Below are 22,606 nucleotides of genomic sequence, written 5' to 3'. Positions count from 1 at the left end.
GAGCTGCACAGCAGCTGAATATGGACCTCTCTATCATCACACAGCTCTTTAAAAAAAAACCTTCATTGGACCAGGGGTGTAGCCAGAGTTGGCCCAGCCCCTTACTCCATCCTATGTGGGTCTTCAAAGCAGTGGCTACAAAACCTTTTAATTTCTGGCAACACTCAGTCTACTAGCTCTTTAATCTCCCTGCCCTGCCTCTGCAGTTCCTCACTCTCCTTCTGTGGTTAAGGCAGATAATTGTTGCGCCAGAGGTGGACCCTTGGGTCGAGGTAGGGTTAATGCTACCCGTAGGAAGGGATCCTACAAGTCCCATCGTTGGCAGGCAGAGAGCGCTGATGGACGGAGGCCGGCTGGCGCTTCACCAATACCAGCCCTTGTTCCCCGCAGGTTGAGCTTTTGGGTGCCGGGATCGGCTGGACTTAGGTGGCCTCCGTCAGTAGTTGTCAATGGGTGGATCGAGGTCAGCCCAGAGGCAGCAACTAGTGTAGGTATCAGTCTGTACTGGATGAGGCAGAGTCCCGGAGACCCGGGCACCAATAGAAACACAATCTGACAGAGGGCACCCGAGCAAGAGCAGGCTGAAGCCTGAATGAACCACGTCCAGGACAAAGGCTGAAGAGGCGTCTTTAAGCAAGCTGGGATCAGGGCTGGCGGCAGTCTGGAAGCAGTGGCAAGTAAGGCTGAGGTCTAGACGAGGAGAGAGTCAAAGGATGGTCGGACGAAGCAGAAGTCCAGGGCTGGAGAGAAGCAACAGAGCAGTCAGGCAATGCAGAGGTCCGGGGCTGGAGAGAGGCACCGGAGTAGTCAGGCAATGCAGAGGTCAAACCAGGTTAGCAATCCGAAGGAGAGGTGAAGGAACAGGAACACAGGAACAAGGAAACAGGAACGAAGGCAATCAGGATCGGGACCAGGAACTGAAGAGGCAATGACTACTCGACTAGCGAGGGGACCTGTTGCAAAGGCAATTTGAGAGAGCAGAGCCCGGGCTTATATACCAGAGCTCTGCCGATGTCATCATCCGGGGCTGCGGCCAGGTTCCCGCCGCAGGCCCTATGTAAGGACTAGCTCTGCGCGCGTGCCTAGGGAGGGGCGCGGCACTGGTCAGGACGGCGTCTCTCCACGGGCCACATGGAGATGCCCGACGCGGAACATCAGGAGCTACAGCAGAGCCGGAGGCCCCAGGGGCGGCCCGAGGATGGAGTCAATGGCCCACAGCCGCCAGAGACAAGGGACCAGGTGCTGGATCACTTTGAAAGAGGTGAGGGGGCCGAGCCACGGGTCTGCTGCAGCCAGCATGCGTAACAGTACCCCCCCTCTATGCCCCCCCAATTGGAGGTCTGGGTTTGCCCGGATGTGCACAATGAAACTGGAGGAGGAGTTTCTTATCCAGGATATTACAAGATGGCTCCCACAAATTTTCTTCAGGGCTGTAACCCTCCCAAGAAAGGAGGTATTCCCACCGGCGGACATCAAGGACTTCATGGACCTTATAAGTGGTGTCGGTCTCCATGACCAGCGGAGGAGGTACGGGAACCTTTCATGAAGGCCAGGATAGGACCACAGGTTTTAGGAGTTATACATGAAACGTATTGTGGATTCCCAATGTAGGCGGCAGCCGGAGTTGGTAGGTTACCAGTCCGACACGACGAATGATTGGAAAAGGTCCAATATACCTTGGTGCAAACCTCTGAGAATGTATCTTGACTCGAATATAACAGGTGCTTAACCAGACTTTCTGGCCAGGAAGGAACTCAGGAGCCAAGTGTCGATGGCTGTCAGCAGATCTCTTGGCTCGGGAAGCGGCTTGGCATAAGCGAAGATTCGTCTGGTTCCAAAGTGCCTAGGGCTTTGTTAGTAGCTTGCGCAGCAGGAGAAGGCACTGACAATGGTATGGGTAGTGGTGGTTGCAGTTGTTTCCTGTAAACAATGGAAAATGGCGACGTACTTTTTCACTCAACGCACAATAAAGCTCTGGAATTTGTTGCCAGAGAAGGTAGTTAGTGCAGTTAGTGTAGCTGGGTTTAAAAAAGGTTTGGATAAGTTCTTGGAGGAGAAGTCCATTAATGGCTATTAATCAATTATACTTAGGGAATAGCCACTGCTATTATTTGCATCAGTAGCATGGGTTCTTCTTAGGGTTTGGGTAATTGCCAGGTTCTTGTGGCCTGGTTTTTGGCCTCTGTTGGAAACAGGATGCTGGGCTTGATGGACCCTTGGTCTGTCCCAGCATGGCAATTTCTTATGTTCTTACCTGTGGCAGCGGCAGTGAGGGAGTTGTGGGAGAACTCCGCGCAAGGAAGAAGCTCCGACCAATTGTCCTGATGATCGTTTATATATGCATTGAGGAAGGACTTCAAGGAGTGGTTTGTATGCTTGGCTTGTCCATTGGCTTGAGGATGGTATGCTTTTCTTAAACTGATGTTAATGCCAAACGTTTTACAAAGAGCGCGCTAATATCTGGCGATGAATTGTGGGCCTCTGTCAGAAACAATGTCCTTGGGAAGCTGTGTAGTCGGAAGATGTGTCGAAAGAACAGATGTGTCAATTCGGGTGCAGATGGTAGGCCCAGTAGTGGAACGAAATGGGCCATTTTGGAGAATCTGTCAATTGTAACCCATATGACCGTGTGGCCTTTAGATGGTGGCAAATTTATGATGAAATCCGTGGAAAGATGTGTCCACGGTTCTTTGGGAGCTGGAAGTGGCTGGAGTAAACCCCAAGGTCATCTAACCGGGGGCTTCTGTTGAGCGCAGATACTGCAGGAATCAACGTACACTTTAGCGTCAGAGACCATAGTGGGCCACCAGAAGAACCGCTGAAGCAGCTCGTTCTGGGTGGCTGGCAAACGTAGAGTCATGTGCCCACCGGAGGACTCTTCCAACATAAAAGGTCTATGATTGCTAATTCAATTCAAGTTAGCAAGGACAAGGGTAGGAACCCCTTCCTTGCAACTCTCGGGGAATCCTTTCTCTGCTGCTCTGCCTCTACAGACTCACCTAGGGATACCAGCTCCTCGGGGGCCCCGCTCTCTCTCTTCTTGATTTCAGATTGTTGGACGGGATCCGGTACTCTCCCCTCGAGGGCCTACGTTCCCGAATACTCAGAAGACTCGGAGCTCTGTCGACGTCATCATCCGGGGCCGCGGGCCCTATGTAAGGACTAGCCTAGGGAGGGGCGCAGCACTGGTCAGGACAGCGTCTCTCCACGGGCCATGCAGAGAGGTCCGACGTGGAACATCAGGAGCTGCAGCAGAGCCGGAGGCCCCATGGGTGGCCCAAGGATGGAGCCGGTGGCCCACAGCCAGCAGAGACGAGGGACCAGATGCTGTATCACTTTGAAAGAGGTGAGGGGGCCGAGCCACGGGTCTGCTGCGGCCGGCGCGTGTAACATAATGATTATACATACATGGCGCAGGGGCATTATTCTAACATATGAAACCTCCAACCTACCCCCAAAAAATGTTTTTCAAAACATGCTAAAGATTTTTCCAAATCTAAAAGTATATTAGAGCCAGAGATTGCTGGTGAGTTTAAAATATAAATACTTTATGAAATTGTGTTTAAATTAAATTTCTGCTTAACATTACAGTGACAGGACCTTAATGTTCTATCTTTCTTTCATGGGGGTCTCCCCTGACCTCTCCCACCTAGGATCAGGCCTTTTTACATTTCATTTTTATTTAATTTTTTTTTATTTTAAACTTTTATTTCTTTGTCGGCAGTGCCACGGTCCCACGAGTGACATCACATTGATGTCACAGCCAGAACAGCCCTGCACTTTCCATCATCACCAGGAGCTTGCCTAAGTCTCCCGCTGCTTATGACAACTGTCCTTTGTTTAGAGACCATGGCGGCGTGAGTACGTCCACACTCGCGCTGCCATTAGGGAAGGCAGACCCGCTCGCTACTTTCCCCTCCCAGTGGAAGAGAGCCTGTCCAGAAGCTATGGAAGAAAGCAAAACAGCTCCTGTGGCCAGACTGCAGCTGAATGCTTTTTATTTCCTCCTCCCTGCCTGAACTGGGGGAGCCAAACAAAGTAGTCTCCCATGGCTGCTCCTGGCCCCAGACACAGCAGGCAGTTTTTTGTTTTTAAAACAAACAAATGACTGCCTGCCAACAGCCTTGCCCTGTAACCAGCCAGCCAGCCAGGTCAGGACAAGCATCTGCTAAAGGGCAGTGAGATGCCCCCATCCAGCCAGGTAATTTTTTTCTTTGCCCCTATTACACTGGTAATACCCAGGCATGAAGCCTGGCCTCCTAGGGACAGGAGGCTAAAGGATAATCACTGCTTCACCCTAGAAATCTACCTAAAACTGCCCTTTCTGCTTGCCTTTCCAGCATCCTCACAGGGGGTGGCGTTAGGAAATTGTATGTTCCATTCCTAACACGTAATCCCATGTTTTAGACTAAGGCTATATAATAGTGATCCCAAGTATGTCTTTACATACCGATCTCAGGAGACTGGAATTAGGGCGTGAAAAGGAGGGGAGGAGGAAGCGATGGGCACAGCACCTGGACATTCAGCATTTCCATGTGCCCTGATGCCTCTAATCAGGCTGAGAATGAGCCCACTCCCAGATTCTGCCCCATGGGACTCACATTTCTGGGGTAACGGAGGTAGAAGAGCTTTGAGTTCCAGCCTCAGCTCCCTTTACGTATGTACCTATTATTTACCAGAGACCCTCCTGCTCGTGTTTTAGAAAAATTATCTAACTGTCCGAAGAAAAACAAATCTACTTTATTTAAGTTACACAGGGCTAAGCTTAACATTTATTCAGGAAACACAGAAGGCAGTGAGGGACACAGACAATAGGAAAAACAATAGTTACAAAAGCATATTTGATGTCCGGTGCTTATCAAATTACAATTAACGTTAACCTCACATCTCTTTAGTGGAGACTTACATTTGCATGCTAATAAGCTCTACCTTACTAACCTCCGGTGTAGGAAATGGAGCCCAGGTACTTACCATGCAGCGAGCAGTAGCTCACGCTCTCAGGGATTGGTTGGGAGCTCTCTCTTTCTTATTTATTTATTTTATTTATTTAAATGTATTTATAGACCGCGCCCTCCAAAGTTCAGGGCGGTCTCAGGCACAGAGTCAGAGAGGACAGTAATGGCCTCCTAAGTGACAGACTGTTCATCTCTCAAGTCTCTTAGACCTTGTCTCCACAAGTCATCTTGCCCAGGATGCACAGAGCTAAACAGGGAGAAAGCAATAGCACTCAGATGAACCACATCCTTCTCTTCAGATGAGTCTCAATTGATCGGCTGATCCTGAAAACTGGCACCCTGCTATTTTTCAAGGGTTCATCTATGCATAATTCAGCAGCTCATGCATAGTCAGATAAATGCATAATTAAATCTTTTAATTTGCAGACCTTCCCGTGCTTTTACCAGTCCTTTGTCTCATCTCCAGGTTCATCAAGCGGTCAGTTCAATGAATGACAGTTATCCACATTTGACAGGGACTAGCTATAAAATGTTTTTCTGGTACAGATTCTCACGTAGCACCACTTGTCCATATGCTTTCCTTGGCCCCATTTGGCTCCAGCTTGGCTAGCAAGGCTAATAAATCCATCAGGCTTAGTCATGTACACAACCATACAGAGTCTTTTTTTCTCTGAATTTGCCTGCCCATGACAAAACAGACAATGTCCATTTTTTCTCTGCTTTTAGCTGTGCAAAGCCCATACAGGTCAATGTCCATTTTTACTGATGTCAGAGAGCCCATCTTAGCTGCTTGTCCTATTAGCAAGAATTGGGATTTCTCCTACATATTTCTCCCCCCCCCCCCCCCCCCCCCTTTTAAACAGCAGTGGCTAGTAAGGGAACCCCACTTGTTTAAAACCTACCAGGCTAACTGCGCAAGTCTCGACTAGATGACAAGAGCCAAAAAGCCTTAGCCCTAACCATAAGACAATAATAAATGGAGCAATAATGAAATAATAATACTGGTGAATAATAATTTGATAATGAGATAGTAATAAGCATAATAGTGAGAATCATCATACCATTAATAATAATACTGATGCAACAACAACAATAATAATAATAATAATAAAAGTCATAGTAATAGTGATAAGGAAGGAAAAGAAGACATGAAAGCCATAGGTTACACCACGCATGTGAGAATGTGAGGTAGTGAGGGCAACCTTATATCGGGATATGTGTGTGCAAATAATATACAATCATCTCAGGATTATGCATGGCTCATTCCTGAATAACCCCACATGGTACACAGACGTGCATGTATCATCGGTACATGCTAGAGATATAAAGTTCCTGGATGGAATAAATTACATTTTTAAGGAGCAATTGGTTCAGGAACCGACAAGAGAGGGAGCAATTTTAGATCTAATTCTCAGTGGAGCACAGGATTTGGTGAGAGAGGAAACGGTGGTGGGGCCGCTTGGCAATAGTGATCATAATATGATCAAATTTGAATTAATGACTGGAAGGGGGACAGTAAGCAAATCCACGGCTCTCGTGCTAAACTTTCAAAAAGGAAACTGATAAAATGAGAAAAATTGTAAGAAAAAAACTGAAAGGAGCAGCTACAAAGGTAAAAAGTGTGCAAGAGGTGTGGTCATTGTTAAAAAATACCATCCTAGAAGCACAGTCCAGATGTATTCCACACATTAAAAAAGGTGGAAAGAAGGCAAAACGATTACCGGCATGGTTAAAAGGGGAGGTGAAAGACGTTATTTTAACCAAAAGATCTTCATTCAAAAATTGGAAGAAGGATCCAACAGAAGAAAATAGGATAATGCATAAGCGTTGGCAAGTTAAATGTAAGACATTGATAAGACAGGCTAAGAGAGAATTTGAAAAAAAGTTGGCCGTAGAGGCCAAACCAGAAAGCCTGTGAGGGAGTCAGTTGGACCGTTAGATCATTGAGGGGTTAAAGGGGCACTTAGAGAAGATAAGGCCATCGCGGAAAAATTAAATTACTTCTTTGCTTCGATGTTTACTGAAGAGGATGTTGGGGAGGTACCCGTACTGGAGAAGGTTTTCATGGGTAATGATTCAGATGGACTGAACCAAATCACGGTGAACCTAGAAGATGTGGTAGGCCTGATTGACAAATTGAAGAGTAGTAAATCACCTGGACTGGATGGTATACACCCCAGAGTTCTGAAGGAACTAAAAAATGAAATTTCAGACCTATTAGTACAAATTTGTAACCTATCATTAAAATCATCCATTTTACCTGAAGACTGGAGGATAGCTAATATAACCCCAATATTTAAAAAGGGCTCCAGGGGCGATCTGGGAAACTACAGACCGGTTAGCCTAACTTCAGTGCCAGGAAAAATAGTGGAAAGTCTTCTAAATATCAAAATCACAGAACATATAGAAAGACATGGTTTAATGGAACAAAGTCAGCATGGCTTTACCCAAGGCAAGTCTTGCCTCACAAATCTGCTTCACTTTTTTGAAGGAGTTAATATGTGGATAAAGGTGAACCGGAAGATGTAATGTATTTGGATTTTCAGAAGGCGTTTGACAAAGTTCCTCATGAGAGGTTTCTAGGAAAAATAAAAAGTCATGGGAGAGGTGGTTATATCGTTTCGTGAATTACAAACTGGCTAAAAGACAGGAAACAGAGAGTAGGATTAAATGGGCAATTTTCTCAATGGAAGGGAGTGGGCAGTGGAGTGCCTCAAGGATCTGTATTGGGACCCTTACTTTTCAATATATTTATAAATGATCTGGAAAGAAATACGACGAGTGAGGTAATCAAATTTTCAGATGATACAAAATTGTTCAGAGGAGTTAAATCACAAGCAGATCGTGATAAATTGCAGGAAGACCTTCTGAGACTGGAAAATTGGGCATCAAAATGGCAGATGAAATTTAATGTGGATAACTGCAAGGTGATGCAAATAGAGAAAAATAACCCATGCTATCGTTACACAATGTTAGGTTCCATATTAGGTGCTACCACCCAAGAATGAGAGCTAGGCATCATAGAGGATAACACATTGAAATCATCGGTTCAGTGTGCTGCGGCAGTCAAAAAAACAAACAGAATGTTGGGAATTATTAGAAAGGGAATGGTGAATAAAACGGAAAATGTCATAATGTCTCTGTATTGCTCCATGGTGAGACCGCACCTTGAATACTGTGTACAATTCTGGTCGCCACATCTCAAAAAAGATATAGTTGCGATGGAGAAGGTACAGAGAAGGGCGACCAAAATGATAAGGGGAATGGAACAGCTCCCCTATGAGGAAAGGCTAAAGAGGTTATGAATTTTCAGCTTGGAGAACAGATGGCTGAGGGGAGATATGATAGAGGTGTTTAAAATCATGAGAGTTCTAGAACGGGTTATTGTGAATCGGTTTTTACTCTTTCGGATAATAGAAAGACTAGGGGGCACTCCATGAAGTTAGCATGTGGCACATTTAAAACTAATGGAGAAAGTTCTTTTTCATTCAACGCACAATTAAACTCTGGAATTTGTTGCCAGAGGATGTGCTTAGTGCAGTTAGTATAGTTGTGTTTAAAAAAGGATTGGATAAGTTCTTGGAGGAGAAGTCCATTGCCTGCTATTAATTAAGTTGACTTAGAAAATAGCCACTGCTATTACTAGGAACAGTAACATGGAATAGAGTTAGTTTTTGGGTATTTGCCAGGTTCTTATGGCCTGGATTGGCCACTGTTGGAAACAGGATGCGGGGCTTGATGGACCTTTGGTCTGACCCAGTATGTATGTTCTTATTTCCAAGGACTCAGGTGAGGAGAAGTCATGCAAACATCTGACCTCAGTGGGGGAAATTACTTTTTGGGACCCTGACTAGCAATACAATCTTCTTAAAAAGAAAACATGTGAACCCCAGCTGGGCAGCTGTGAGGGCAGCCAGGACTGATAGGGCATAAGTCAGAACATAGTCTATTTGCAAAATATCCTCATCCCTGGAATCATACTTGTAGTCTATAATGTCTGCGAAGTCCTGGTCCACAGACTGCTCAACAGTATGAGATTTATTTTGTCTAGATAGATATACCAGGTTTTCATCAAAGCTGAAGTCATGTCCCCAAAATACATCTATTATCTCTATTTCTGTGGGAATAGGGTTAGGTACAAGTAGCACAATGACATTCCCCCTACTTTGACTATAGAGTTCTTTTGCACAATGACTAGGAAATCATTGCTGAGTAACGGAACCTTGCTAGTAACATGTTTGTTAGAAATAATGATCTCCCGCAGTGGAATGCTAACCAACCAAATATCATCCACTACAGCAACCTTAGCCTCAGAGAATTAATCATACTTGGTCATGGTAATCTTACACTTCTCTCAGACATCATCTGGGGACAAACCACACAGAGCTTCAGTGGTATCTTTTAGGAAAGGCCTACCAGGACCTAGCCAATGTATGTCCTTTGTTTGCTGGTATAGGCCTAAATCAGGAACTGGACACTGCTGTGGGTTATCACTTTGGTAGGCCAAAAGGGCCAGGTCTCTACACACAAGTGCAAATTGTCTGTCCAAGCACCTCCATTAACCATTTGTCTCATTTGGTATACATTCTCAGGCAATATGAAATGTAAATTTAGCATACAGGCAACCTCCATTTTCTATGTCAACATACAGAGGAATAGCATTACCCAAATAATAAGCAATTGGGTTCTGGATAGGCTCAATATGCAATGACATCTGGGGAACCCAAATAGTGTGATTCTGTCCTTTCATTAGATTGCTTATACTGTTATCCAGTTCTCTAAATAAGTAATTGGCGAAAGTCTGGTGGAGTGGCATTCTTCATGTAGCCCAACTATGCTCTGGTTGCAAGCAATTGGATATTAGAGGTTAAATGCTCCTGGATCTGTGTTGGGGGTCAAGCGACATGAAGACCTCTGGGTGACTATCTGGATGGGGGAACAAGGAAGCTCAGAGTCCCTGCATCATAATGCCGGAGGAGGGCCATATTCAACCAGATTGGCAGCGTCTGCTTCTGTCAGCCATAGCGCTAGGAAAAATTGTTCTCCATCTGTAAGACAAGAGAGAACTGCTTCTTTTTCCTTCATTAGTGTCAGTATCATGGGACACAGAACTCTGATCCACTACTTTACAAGGGTGACAGGTCTAAACTGGTTAATGTGGACCCATTTAAGGAGATCTTCACCACCCGGATTCATCTTATCTCAGATAAGGTATGTGACAGGTGATGCCCTGTCCACGTTACAGAAGATCCTTTCCAGCTAGGCAAAACATACTTTCTTTTACTATACTTATAGTAGAAGACCTAGTCTTTAATTTCATATTCTTCAGAGGTAACTTTAAATCATGATAGACCTTTTCACCTCTGGCATGGGCCTTGAGAAACCTGGGAAATGCCAAGGTACTTTATAAATGTTCCCACACATAGGTAACAAATTGGGGCACAGGGGAGGGAGTAGCCAAATTAACATCCTGCATCTTGTAAAGCAAGTGCATGGGCAAGACCACTTCTCTACTGGACCTCAGATCAAAGGTGAGAATCCACTGGACGGACGCTGGGACGTGTCTCTGTTTGCATCAGCACCAAGGGCAATTTTACCTCCCAGTTCAGAATGCTGACCATGGCCTTTGATGCACTTTCCACTGGGCCAGATAACTGTGGGTGATATAATATGTGGAGTTTGCTTTTCATACCCCAATTCTCCACAAAATGTTAATTACTTGTCTAGGTATCTCTACCAGGGTATTATGGTGTCTCATGGCATCCAGTTCTGCCCTTCCTCTCATTTTGTGAGAGAAGGACTCACTGACAAGATAGTTTTTATTTTTATGGCTTAGCATTGGAGGTCCCTGTAGGACCTGCGTGCCTGCTAGCTGGACATCCACAGAAGTGGCCTCTCCACTTCTGTAAATGTCTGTCAGCTTCTGAGAGTGTGAAAGGTGTGCATTCATTGTTACAGGTGCACTTACCTCCTGAGCTCTGGGTTCAGGCATACTCTGGTCCAGTGGAGGTGGGGGTCGGCTGCGGCAGATCTCCAGTCCATCAGAATTCAGAACAATGTTACAGAAGGCCTCCATTCCCCGCTTCCACATCATGGTGCACTAGCAGAGTGGGATCTGCTAATCTCTGGCAACTGAACCTTTTGCTGACTTCTTCCTGCTCTGCTGGGCGGGAACCACTGGCTGATTTCCCCCCTTTGGCAATCATTCTAGATGGGAGAGGGTGCTTGACCTGAGGCCATCTGACTTCAATTAGGTAGTCAGGGGCTGGGGACAGACTCCCGAGTAGTTCACGCCCAATCAGGAATATCTTTCCTGGGTTCTTTAGGACTGGAACCGGGGGCATCAATTCTCTCTTTCCTAACTGAATGGCAAATCAAATCTAACCTCTTATCTTCCCATCTTAGCTGCATGTCCTGTTTGCAAGAATTGGGATTTCTCCTACAGTATGTGAACGCTAAACATTTGTGAGCTCTCACCATGCCCTTCCCCATCCTCTACTTCTCAGGATGGCTTTACTTACCTCTATGAGCAGGGATGCTGTAGATCAAGATGGTGTTGTCCAGGATGAAGCCACTTCTTTCAGGATAGAGCAAGTGGAACTTGTTGCTTGATTGAGACTGAACTGCCATTGTGGGAAACAGTGCAAAGAGCAATGTTAGCATGCACACAGCCATGTTAGCCATGCTTGTTATCCCTCCCTTCCACTGACCAGCTTTGTAATCCAAGCCACATTTGTTATGTACCTTGCTTTGCACCTCATACAGGAGGTAGGATTCAGAGCTGATTGACTGCAGATGCCAGGTGACAGGAAGTCTTGAACAGTCCACCAGTCACGTTTTTCACACTATGCTGCACAAAAAAAAATCATATGTTTTATCAGTTTTCAGATTATTGATCTTATGTCATAAATAAGTGCAATTAGGCCCGGATTTTAAAACGCCTAGGTGCGCAGGTCCTATTTTAGAAAGGCCCGTCTGCGCGCGTATGTCCCAGGGCTTTGAAAAAGGAGCGGGGAGGGGGAGGGGTGGGGCCAGAGGATCCCGGCACAGCGGCCATTTGCCTCTGTGCTGGGGAATCGTGTGCCGGCAGGCTGCTCAGTTGTGCACCTCCTTGAGCACGCCGACCCCCGATTTTATAACGTGCGCATTTGCGCGCCCATGTTATAAAATCGCACGTCCATGTGTGCTCTCCGGGTAGCGCACATGGAACGTGCAACACGACAGTTTTCAGCCATGCCCAGAAAGTCTGCTGCAAACATTACAGCTGCTACTGACGTGGCCTGCCTCCCTGGTGGCACACTCCTGCCAGTGCGGCATTCATCTGCTATGCAGTAAGGACCTGTTTCTACCATCAATGAGAGCCAAACCTGTCAAGAACTGGACATATTTGTGTGGCATATCTTCTGCTGCCACATTGGTGCCCAAAGTTAACACTGGTACAACCCAAAAAATAACATGGCAGTGCCCTGTGTTCTTTAAGGAACATTACCCTACATTTCCCAGCAATAAATAAATATATACCGGTATATATTGAGAGGACACATTTCAAACCATTTTGCCTGGGTAAAACTGAGTGTAGAAGATTTGCCTATCCCTCAGATGGCTCAGGCCAGCCCCCAAATTTCTGAAAGAGAAACTCAGTGGGGACTTTCCTTTGAAAATTTGTAGACCCACGGGTACAAAGTAACCATAACTCTGCAAGATACACAAATGTTTTACAAATTGTCTCCTAACTTAATAAATAAATAAATAAATGAAGAGCGGAACCACTGGTTCGCAATAACACTGTAAAGTTCTACATTTTTTAGTCAAGAGTTTTTTACACCTAAGAAGTTCTGTTGGTTGTCAAGAAAATGGTCAAACAGGATAAAACTATTTTTAAAGGCACTAACATGCAATTAACAAATAACGATTTGTAAACTGTAATCTTTACAACATAGAACTGTCATAAACAATATTTATAGGCAAGTTTAGACGTTAGAGCTTCAAAGTTTAAGAAAGGTTGCTGAGCATAAACAACAGAGTTAGAAAATGTCCTGGGAATTAAGCCATAAAAAGAAAAGAGAAACATACAAAAAAAACCAAACTCCAAACTGTATTTAAAACAAATAAGATTTTAACAACGAACAAGGCTTATAATTTAGCAGGGCATGGATAAAAAAGAAGGTGTTTTTTGATCATTTCTTAATCTCAGTTTAGAGAAATACATTTTTCTTTCCTAAAAACATTTTAGTATAGATACATTTATTAGGGATGTGCAGGGGAAAAAAAATTCATTTTCATTTTTCAGTTTGTTTTAGGGAGGATTTTTTCCCACAAATTTTGGTTTGTGGATTGCTCAATTAATTTCATTCGTGTGAAAAAAATGAATCAAGTAATTTAAAAAACACCCAAAATGGCCAAAAAATAAAAATGAGCCTTACAATTGTCGTACTTCAAAACGGTGCCATCTACTGGGGTGACTTCACCATAGTTAACTAACTCCAGAGTGTCCCCTGTGGATGCATCATTTGGCTTGCACGTGCTGAAGAAAGAAGAGGACCCCCAGGCCTGGCCTCCAGGGCCTGGGCCTGACCCTGAGCCAAGACCCAAAGTGTTGGCACCCAGCCTCCTGGCTGAGGCCCCAGCATTGGGACTGGGTTCAGGCCTAGGCCCCTGTGTTTGGACTCGGCCTCTGGGTCATGACAAGGCATTGGGCCTGGTTCCAGGCCGAGGCCCTGGCATTGGGGCCTGGCCTCCGGACCAGTTCACAGAGTTGGGCCTGGGTCCAGACCGAGGCCCCGGCATTGGGACCCGACCTCAGGCCTGGGTCTGGGCCCCAGCCTAGGCCGAAGTCCCGGAATCGGGACTTGGCCTTTGGGTTGGGTCACGGCATCGGGCCTTGGTCCAGGCCTAGGTCCCTGCATAAGGGCCAGCCTTCGGATACCCAACAGAACAGGTAAGGTTTTGGTTTTTTAGTTTAATTTTTGGTGGTCTCGGCCAAGGCCCTGGCGTTGACCCAAGCTTCACCTAGAAGCTCAGACCTAGGCCATGCCCCTGCCTATGCCCTAGGCAAGGCCCCAGCTTCTGGCCTAGACCTAGGCTGAATCATTGTTTAAAACAAAATGAACGAATAAGGTTTGTTTCATTTGGGGACCCCCCCGATTCATTTGGGAGCCCCCAAATGAAATGTATTAGCCTTATTTGTTGCATTTTGCAATTTTGTTTGAAACAAATGCACACCCCTAATATTTATATCTATCTAAAACTAAAATAGGTGTGGCTGGTGCAGAGATGTCATATCCAATTCTGATTGTCACTATTTGTGACAGCTTACCTCCTAGGCAGAGTAAAAAGGAAGGTCACAGAGGTAAACAGCTATCTGCATCTTGTCTAACTGGCCTGGCGCAAGAGCCAGATACCACCAACAGAAATCTCTAGGTAACATGTCCTCCTGAGCTGCAGCACTTTTAAACACTGAATCCCACACTAGCTTTGTCGTATAAGCGTTCTGATCACATGCCAGTGGCAATTCTCAAATAGCTCACGTTAATTCTGTTTGATGGAGGCTCTGGCATGAACGTGAGAAGTTTTTATGCTGATGTGCAATTATGATTTGTATGATTTGATATATGTGAGATTATTCTTATCGTGCTTTTGTTGTATCCTGCTTTGATGCTTTGTATACAGGAAAGGCAGGTAATCAATTTTCAATAAATAAATAATAAAATAGTTGCAAAGTATATGAACCATTTTCCTGTGTGTACTGTACACAATCTTTGAAACAGAAATTACCCAGGTTGTTTCTTTTTGAAAATTAGAGTAAAGTATGTACACCAAAAGGATCCGTGTACTTTTTACCTGCTGTTGTGTAGGGGTGGCTGAGTGGGAGTGTTGCGGTTCTGGCCGCGAGCACCGCGGCCAGGCCCCTACCTCCGAGCTCCCGGACCTGCTCCCGCTTCCGAAGGCCTAGTTTGTGGCCTGTTTGGCGGCGTCCCCGCTGGGGCTGCGCCGCTGTGAGGTCTCCCATGGACGCCCTGCTCCAAGGCGCGCACGCGCGCCACTTGGGCGCTTTTCTAGGCCGTTTCCCGTCAGTGGTGACGCCGCCCAAATCCTGACGTCAGACGCCGCGGCCTTGATAAGCCGGCCGCGGCCATCCAGTCTTTGCCTTGCAACGGGTTTACCTCCCGGTTCCCGCTTGCGCTGTACCCCGGAGTGACTCGCCTTGCTTCGTCGCTCCATTCCTGCCTGTCTGCTACAGTACCTGCTTGGTTCCTGCCTGCCTGCCACAGTACCTGCTTGGTTCCTGCTAGCCTGCCACAGTACCTGCTTGGTTCCTGCTTGCCTGCCACAGAGCCTCCTTGGTTCCTGTTTACCTGCTACAATTCCTGCCTGGTTCCAGTACCCAAGTCCTGCTACAGTTCCTGCCTGGTTCCTGTACCCAAGTCTTGCTACAGTTCCTGCCTGGTTCCAGAACCCGAGCCCAGTTACAGTGTCTCTACTGTTCTAGTCTGGTTCCAGTTACTTGTCCTGATCCACAACCCGCCTAAGTCCCAGCGGCCGGGCCCTTATGGGCTCCTCCTGGGGGGGGGGCTTCGGCTTCCAAGGGTGAAGCCACCTAAGTCCCAGCAGTTGGGCTCCTACGGGCTCCTCCGGGGGAGTACCAGCTTCCAGGGTGAAGAGCATCTACGTCCTGCCTGAACATCTGCCTCCTGGCCTGCTATACACTAGAGACATTGTCCATCTTTCCCAGTCTCCAGCAAGTCGGCCCAAGGGTCCACTAAAACTGAGACACCCATAACAGATTGCAAGGCCATGGACTCGGTGGATACGCCTGTCCCCTTGGACCTGCCTGGGTTGGCCCAGCAGTTGTTGTATCAAAAACAGTACCTCGAGGTCCTTACCGGTTCGGTAGGGGAGTTATTGGCCCGATTGGATGCCAGGGCCGTGTCTGCCCCAGGCCCGGTACCTGAGGCCCAAGACTCTTCAGTGATGCAGCTGCCGGCACCCTCCCGCTACGCTGGTGATTTAAGGACCTGCCACAGCTTTTTGAACCAATGTTTTGTATGGTTCTCTTTGTTGCCCCGGCAGTTCCCCTCGGATGCGGTGTAAGTGGCGTATATCCTGTCCCTGCTTGATGGGAAAGCCTTAATATGGGCTTCTCCTCTATGGGAAAACAATGACTCTTCGTTAATGGACTTACAACAGTTCATCACTAACTTTCGTCAGGCCTTTGACGAGCCCGCCCGAGTAGCTACGGCTACGTCTGATCTGCTACAACTTCATCAGGGTGCTCGGTCCTTGGCAGATTATGCAATGGAGTTTCGAACGTTAGCCCAGGAAGTAGGTTGGCAAGATGGTAGTCTTAAGGCCATCTTCCTGGAAGGCCTCTCTGGACGCATAAAGGATGAACTTGCTGCTCGAGATCTGTCGGAGGACCTCAACGCCTTGATTGAGATGGCTGCCCACATTGACCGCCGCCTACAACAACGGGCCAAGGAGCAGCGCCCCCCTCGCCATAGTCCAGCTCGTGGGCCGAGACCTGTGCCCTCTTCCAAGATTTCTTGTCCAGAAGCTCCCACCTGCAAACCCATGCAGCTGGGACGGACCCTGCTTTCTGCTGAAGAAAGGCAACATCGCCGTTCGTTGATGTTGTGTTTATATTGTGGCCAGAAGGGCCACTTCTTGGCACGCTGACAGGCAAACGCCAAAGCCTAGGAGATTGGGAGGAGCTCCTCCTAGGCTGTGCTACAGCTCCTCAATGTACTGTCCCTGTTCCTTGGAATATCCCGGAGGCTCCTTTGAAACGATGGCGTTCCTGGATTCCGGAACCGAAGGTAATTTCATCCTGCGGGACTTAGTCTCCCAGCTGCGAATCCCTATGCATAGATGGGAGGTCCCATTACGAATTACCTCTATCCAGGGGATGCTCCTTCCTGGACCTGTCCAGATGTCCACGGCGCCCATTACGGTCCACACCGGGGCAATCCATTCGGAGGAGATAGCCTTCCTAGTGTTGGATAAGGCTGTCCACCCTGTGGTGCTAGGGTTGCCATGGTTACAGAAACACTCACCCACGATTCAGTGGGACACGCTATAGATTGTTAAATGGAGTCCTTTTTGCCTAGCTAATTGTATGAAAGTGCCTAAGACTCCCGCACTTCCCTTGATGCACTCTGTCGTGGGTCCTCCTGTACTTTATGAGGACTTTACGGATGTATTTTCTAAGACCAAGGCGGAGATCCTTCCGCAGCATCGTCCATATGACTGAGCTATAGACTTGCTACCTGGTACTATGCCCCCCCAAGGAAGGGTTTATCCCTTATCCATACCTGAGACCCGGGCCATGTCTGAGTACATTGCAGAGAATTTGGCCAAGGGGTTTATCCATCCGTCCAAGTCGCCTGCAGGGGCAGGCTTCTTTTTTGTCAGTAAGAAAGACGGCTCACTGAGGCCATGCATAGACTATCGAGGCCTAAATTCTATTACCAAGCGAGACCGTTACCTGCTCCCGTTAATCCTGGAGCTCCTTGATCGGCTTCAAGGAGCGAAGATTTTCACAAAGTTGGACTTACGCAGAGCGAACAATTTAGTCAGAATCCATCCCGGTGATGAGTGGAAAACCGCGTTTAATACCCGAGATGGGCATTACGAGTACCTCGTGATGCCTTTCGGCTTATGTAATGCTCCGGCGGTGTTCCAGCACCTGATGAATGAGGTGTTGCGGGACCTTCTGAACACCTGCGTAATTGTTTACCTCGACGATGTGTTAGTCTACTCCCAGGACCTGTCGTCACATCATCAGCATGTCCATCAAGTGCTCCAGATACTTAGGGAGCACGGATTGTATGCCAAACTGGAAAAATGTAGCTTTGAGCAGACCTCCCTCCCGTTCCTAGGCTACATAGTCTCTGCAGCTGGCTTTCGAATGGATCCTGAGAAAGTGGCGGCTATTAAGAATTGGCCCCGGCCGAGGGGTCTTAAAGCTTCCAGGGTGAAGAGCATCTATGTCCTGCCTGAACATCTGCCTCCCGGCCTGCTATACACTAGAGACATTGTCCATCTTTCCCAGTCTCCAGCAGGTCGACTGGAAAATTGGGCATCCAAATGGCAGATGAAATTTAATGTGGATAAGTGCAAGGTGATGCATAGAGGGAAAAATAACCCATGCTATAATTACACAATGTTGGGTTCCATATTAGGTGCTACAACCCAAGAAAGAGATCTAGGTGTCATAGTGGATAACACATTGAAATTGTCGGTTCAGTGTGCTGCGGCAGTCAAAAAAGCAAACAGAATGTTGGGAATTATTAGAAAGGGAATGGTGAATAAAACGGAAAATATCATAATGCCTCTGTATTGCTCCATGGTGAGACCGCACCTTGAACACTGGGTACAATTCTGGTCGCCGCATCTCAAAAAAGACATAATTGCAATGGAGAAGGTACAGAGAAGGGCTACCAAAATGATAAGGGGAATGGAACAGCTCCCCTATGAGGAAAGACTAAAGAGGTTAGGACTTTTCAGCTTGGAGAAGAGACGGCTGAGGGGGAATATGATAGAGATGTTTAAAATCATGAGAGGTCTAAAACGGGTAGATGTGAATCGGTTATTTACTCTTTCGGATAATAGAAAGACTAGGGGGCACTCCATGAAGTTAGCACGGGGCACATTTAAAACTAATCGGAGAAAGTTCTTTTTTATTCAATGCACAATTAAACTCTGGAATTTGTTGCCAGAGGATGTGGTTAGTGCAGTTAGTATAGCTGTGTTTAAAAAAGGATTGGATAAGTTCTTGGAGGAAAAGTCCATTACCTGCTATTAAGTTCACTTAGAGAATAGCCACTGCCATTAGCAACGGTAACATGGAATAGACTTAGTTTTTGGGTACTTGCAGGTTCTTATGGCCTGGATTGGCCACTGTTGGAAACAGGATGCTGGGCTTGATGGACCCTTAGTCTGACCCAGTATGGCATGCTGTTATGTTCTTATGTTCTTAGTGTATGGTTCTTAAATTGGTTTAATTGGGCCCAGCTGAGACCTGGGTGGGATCCTGATCCACCCACTTCCCCGAACCACCCCCAAGGATCCTCATGCTTTCTCATGCATTTAATAAAAAATATATCTCTGCCAATTATTCCGTAGAATAGGCTAAGTGCTATTTTATAGAATCAGCCAGCAGTTCTGAGTTGTGACCATTCCGTCTGGCTGTGGGTGACAGGCTCCATCCCAGTAAAATTGTGTTTGATATACATTAACAATATGGAATGTCTATGGAAGTTCCTTCCACTGTACGATACCTGCTGAATATCTTTATATGAGCATGAAAACTAAGTCCTAACCCTGAATATTTGCTCATGTATATTTTTCCTGTATTTGGTAGATTTGAGCTACAAATTGTAATCTGCACTTGATTTGCTCCTTGTGCTGATTTAAGATATCAATATACTACATATAGTACAGAAGAAAGCAATTCTATACAGATGATGACTATGCGCACCTTGCCAAAACTGGTCCGTTAGGGCACTAAGATGAGTATGTTTATGTATTTCATGAACCTATAGTAGAGAACCCTATGGAAGGAGGCAGTATACCTTTCTTAGTCCACAACCTTGTTGGAGAGGTTGCCTCATTGTTTTTGCTGTTTTTTTGTTGGATAAATCTGGATTTCTATTTTTGGTGTTTTGCTGATTCCCTGGTCCCGTCTCAATGAGGGAAAGTTCTACTTTTGGAAGGACTAAGACAAAAGACTGCTGTTCCCTCTCACTCCCAGTGGCTGGATGGGGTGGCAATTCTGTTTTGAGTCACTTTAGCCTTTTGTTTTACTTGCTAGGAATTGGTTTGGTGACGAAACCCCATGTTGTGAGAAGATTTGCAGCAACAAACCTTTTGAATGTGTGCTGTCTTTTGGTTTTCTATATAAATTACATTTCTCTAGTACACCCTCTACTGATTTTATTCACCTGTATCAGTCACTCAGACGTTACCAGAATGAGTAGAAGGGTGTTATTTTTACAAGAAAGTGTCAGAAGACTTCCCAAAAGCCTAAGGACCTTGAAAAACTACCTCCCCTCCCCTCTCCCCTACCAGGAGAGAAGCCAGGAGCATGGATCACAGTTTGGCCCCAGAACTCCCGAGTGGGTCCCTGGATCTCACTAACCACAGGGCAGGGGCTACAAAGGCAAGCAAAGATATGTAACAAAAATGCCAGTAAACACTTAAATCACCACAGCATTTGAAACTTCGGCTCAGAAACAACAGCAACAATATACATCAAATTTTGTAGAACTATTGCAACTGCATGTGGGAACCATGAAAAATGCCATCTGTTTTTGCTTTTTATTACACATAACCTCAAGGCCCCTCACTCAACTCAGAAAGACTAGAAGGTGAAGACTAAACAGTGACTCATGTTTTTCCAAAGTATGAGGTCTTTTCTGATAGTTTTAAACATTTCTAGTATAAACAAAAAATCTACACTATAAAGGTCTCAATGAAATAATAATAAAAAAAGGATATTTATGCAGAAGAACTTAAGCTAAGTACAGGAGATAATATAGAAAGAAAAGCATCATAAACTGCTGCAGAAATGGAACATGTTATAAATGTCAAAAAGCATGGTCATTACACCTAACAGGAATCCAATATTTATTCTGATTGCCTGAGTAGCTCCAAACTGGCCTGTAGTCTCCTGTTGATCATGGCTACTCATAATACCTGTGTGTGATTCAGCTATATCTGAGAGATTCAAATTATTTGTTATAATAATGACACTAGTATCTAGGTCAAAAAATGCATGGATTCTCTGTTTCTCTCCATGCCCTTTATTTCCTGACTATAGTTAGGGTTGGTGTTAGAGGTGTGTGTCCTCTGACAAGTTACCCATTCTCAGATCTTCGAGCCCCCACCCAAGTCATATCTCTTCATAATTCTAAAGGTGGATCTCTCCCCCACCTCCCACATAGCACGCAACTTTATCTTAGGTTGGCCCTGACTGTGGGACTGATTATACTACACATCTTTAGTTTGAAATTTTGAACATTAGATGAAGGGGAGGAACTTTCTCATCAGTAATGAATGCATAATAAGCTTAATGAGTTGCATGCCTAATTTTGATCTTGGGATGCAATTTGTTCTTGTTTATATTGCACATCTTTAGAGCATAATCTGTGTTATAAAATATGATTTCTTAAAATAAAAAATGATGAAGTAATAATATTTTCTTCACACAGTACCTGAAATATGAAAGAAAAATCAATCATTGTTGAGTCCTCAAGCAGTAAAAGGCTAGACTGGACAGTCATTGCAGTAGTCTGTAGTGAAAGTGACTGCAGAGATGTTAGGAGTTCAATTTTGTTTTCATTTGAACTTTGCATACTTGTCCCCATGTTATAAATGCATAAAGGACAAGACAACCCGTGTTTATCAGGAGGAGGAAAAGAAGTAATGAAGCCCAATAAAACAAAGGGATATAGGATCTAAAATGTCCAGGAAAGTTGACCATGCATGTCAAGGACATTGCCCAGTCATCATGGTGCTTATCTAAAGAGGCCCAGTTTCACATGTAGATCTTGTAATGGGAAGTAACATACAAGAAAAAAAATCTCAGTTATAGTATTACTGGTGACAAAAGATGAGACGTTCTGACCATATTCAAGAAGACACATATGGGAAGCCACTATTGCATTCAAATGATTTTCGTATTGTTTTACAGGCTTTGATTCTACCAAAATTAGACTATTGTAATGCGCTATTTTTGGGTGTGCCAATGTCAACCATCCGACCGCTACAGCTGCTGCAAAATGCCGCGGCACGACTCCTGTCCAATACAAATAAGTTTGATCATGTTTCCCCCGTTCTGATGAAATTACATTGGTTACCAGTCCAGTTTCGCATTCAATATAAGTGTTTAACTTTAATTCACAAAGCCATATACGGGAATAATACCGAATGGTTAAATGCCTCATTACGCATCCACGTCCCATCCCGGAATTTGAGATCGCTTGGCCAAGCTTTACTGACAATACCATCACCAAAACTAGCCCATCTTGGTTCAGTGAGGGAGAGGTCACTATCGCTGGCAGGACCAAAGTTGTGGAATTCATTGCCTGTCAAAATTCGCACAGAAGCAAATATGAATAGCTTCAAGAAACAGATAAAAACTTGGCTATTCGAGCAGGCTTTTAATCAAGCCAATTAACACCTTATTATATTAATTTGTTTTTTAACATTTCTTTTTTTTTTTTGTATTTAGTGTAGCTTTCTTAATGAATAGCTTCAAGAAACAGATAAAAACTTGGCTATTCGAGCAGGCTTTTAATCAAGCCAATTAACACCTTATTATATTAATTTGTTTTTTAACATTTCTTTTTTTTTTTTGTATTTAGTGTAGCTTTCTTAATGTGTAGCTTTCTTAATGTGTTGTGTTTTATTTAACATAGGTGTTTTATTAGTAATATTTTTTAAAGTGATTTATTTTAGTTAACGTAGGAGTAATTTTATTAAGTAGTATTTTTTTTTTTTTGTAACCTTTATTTATAAAGTTTTCGCAATACAACTGATGAGCAGAACATATGGTAGAGGTACATGATGCTCAAACCCCCCCATCCCCCCTCCACCCACCCCCACCACTGTTTATCCCCCCCCCCCCCCCCCCCCGCCATGGCCCCTTC

The 22,606-nt window shown here is 45.3% G+C and overlaps 1 long non-coding RNA gene across 1 annotated transcript in view; it reads right to left on the bottom strand.

Moving 5' to 3' along the window:
- Nucleotides 1-11,486: 11,486 nt before the first annotated feature.
- The window catches only part of LOC115080270, a 29,154-nt gene continuing 18,034 nt past the window's right edge, over nucleotides 11,487-22,606 (bottom strand). The window contains exons 2-3 of the long non-coding RNA XR_003853550.1: nucleotides 11,700-11,805; nucleotides 11,487-11,578 (exon numbers count right to left, since the gene is read on the bottom strand). This is a non-coding gene — a long non-coding RNA (uncharacterized LOC115080270). The remainder of the gene's footprint in view (nucleotides 11,579-11,699; nucleotides 11,806-22,606) is intronic.

This window comes from Rhinatrema bivittatum, chromosome 1, assembly GCF_901001135.1.
Source record: "Rhinatrema bivittatum chromosome 1, aRhiBiv1.1, whole genome shotgun sequence".
NCBI classification, from domain to species: Eukaryota; Metazoa; Chordata; class Amphibia; order Gymnophiona; family Rhinatrematidae; genus Rhinatrema; species Rhinatrema bivittatum.
This window is presented reverse-complemented; position numbering and strand designations above follow the sequence as displayed.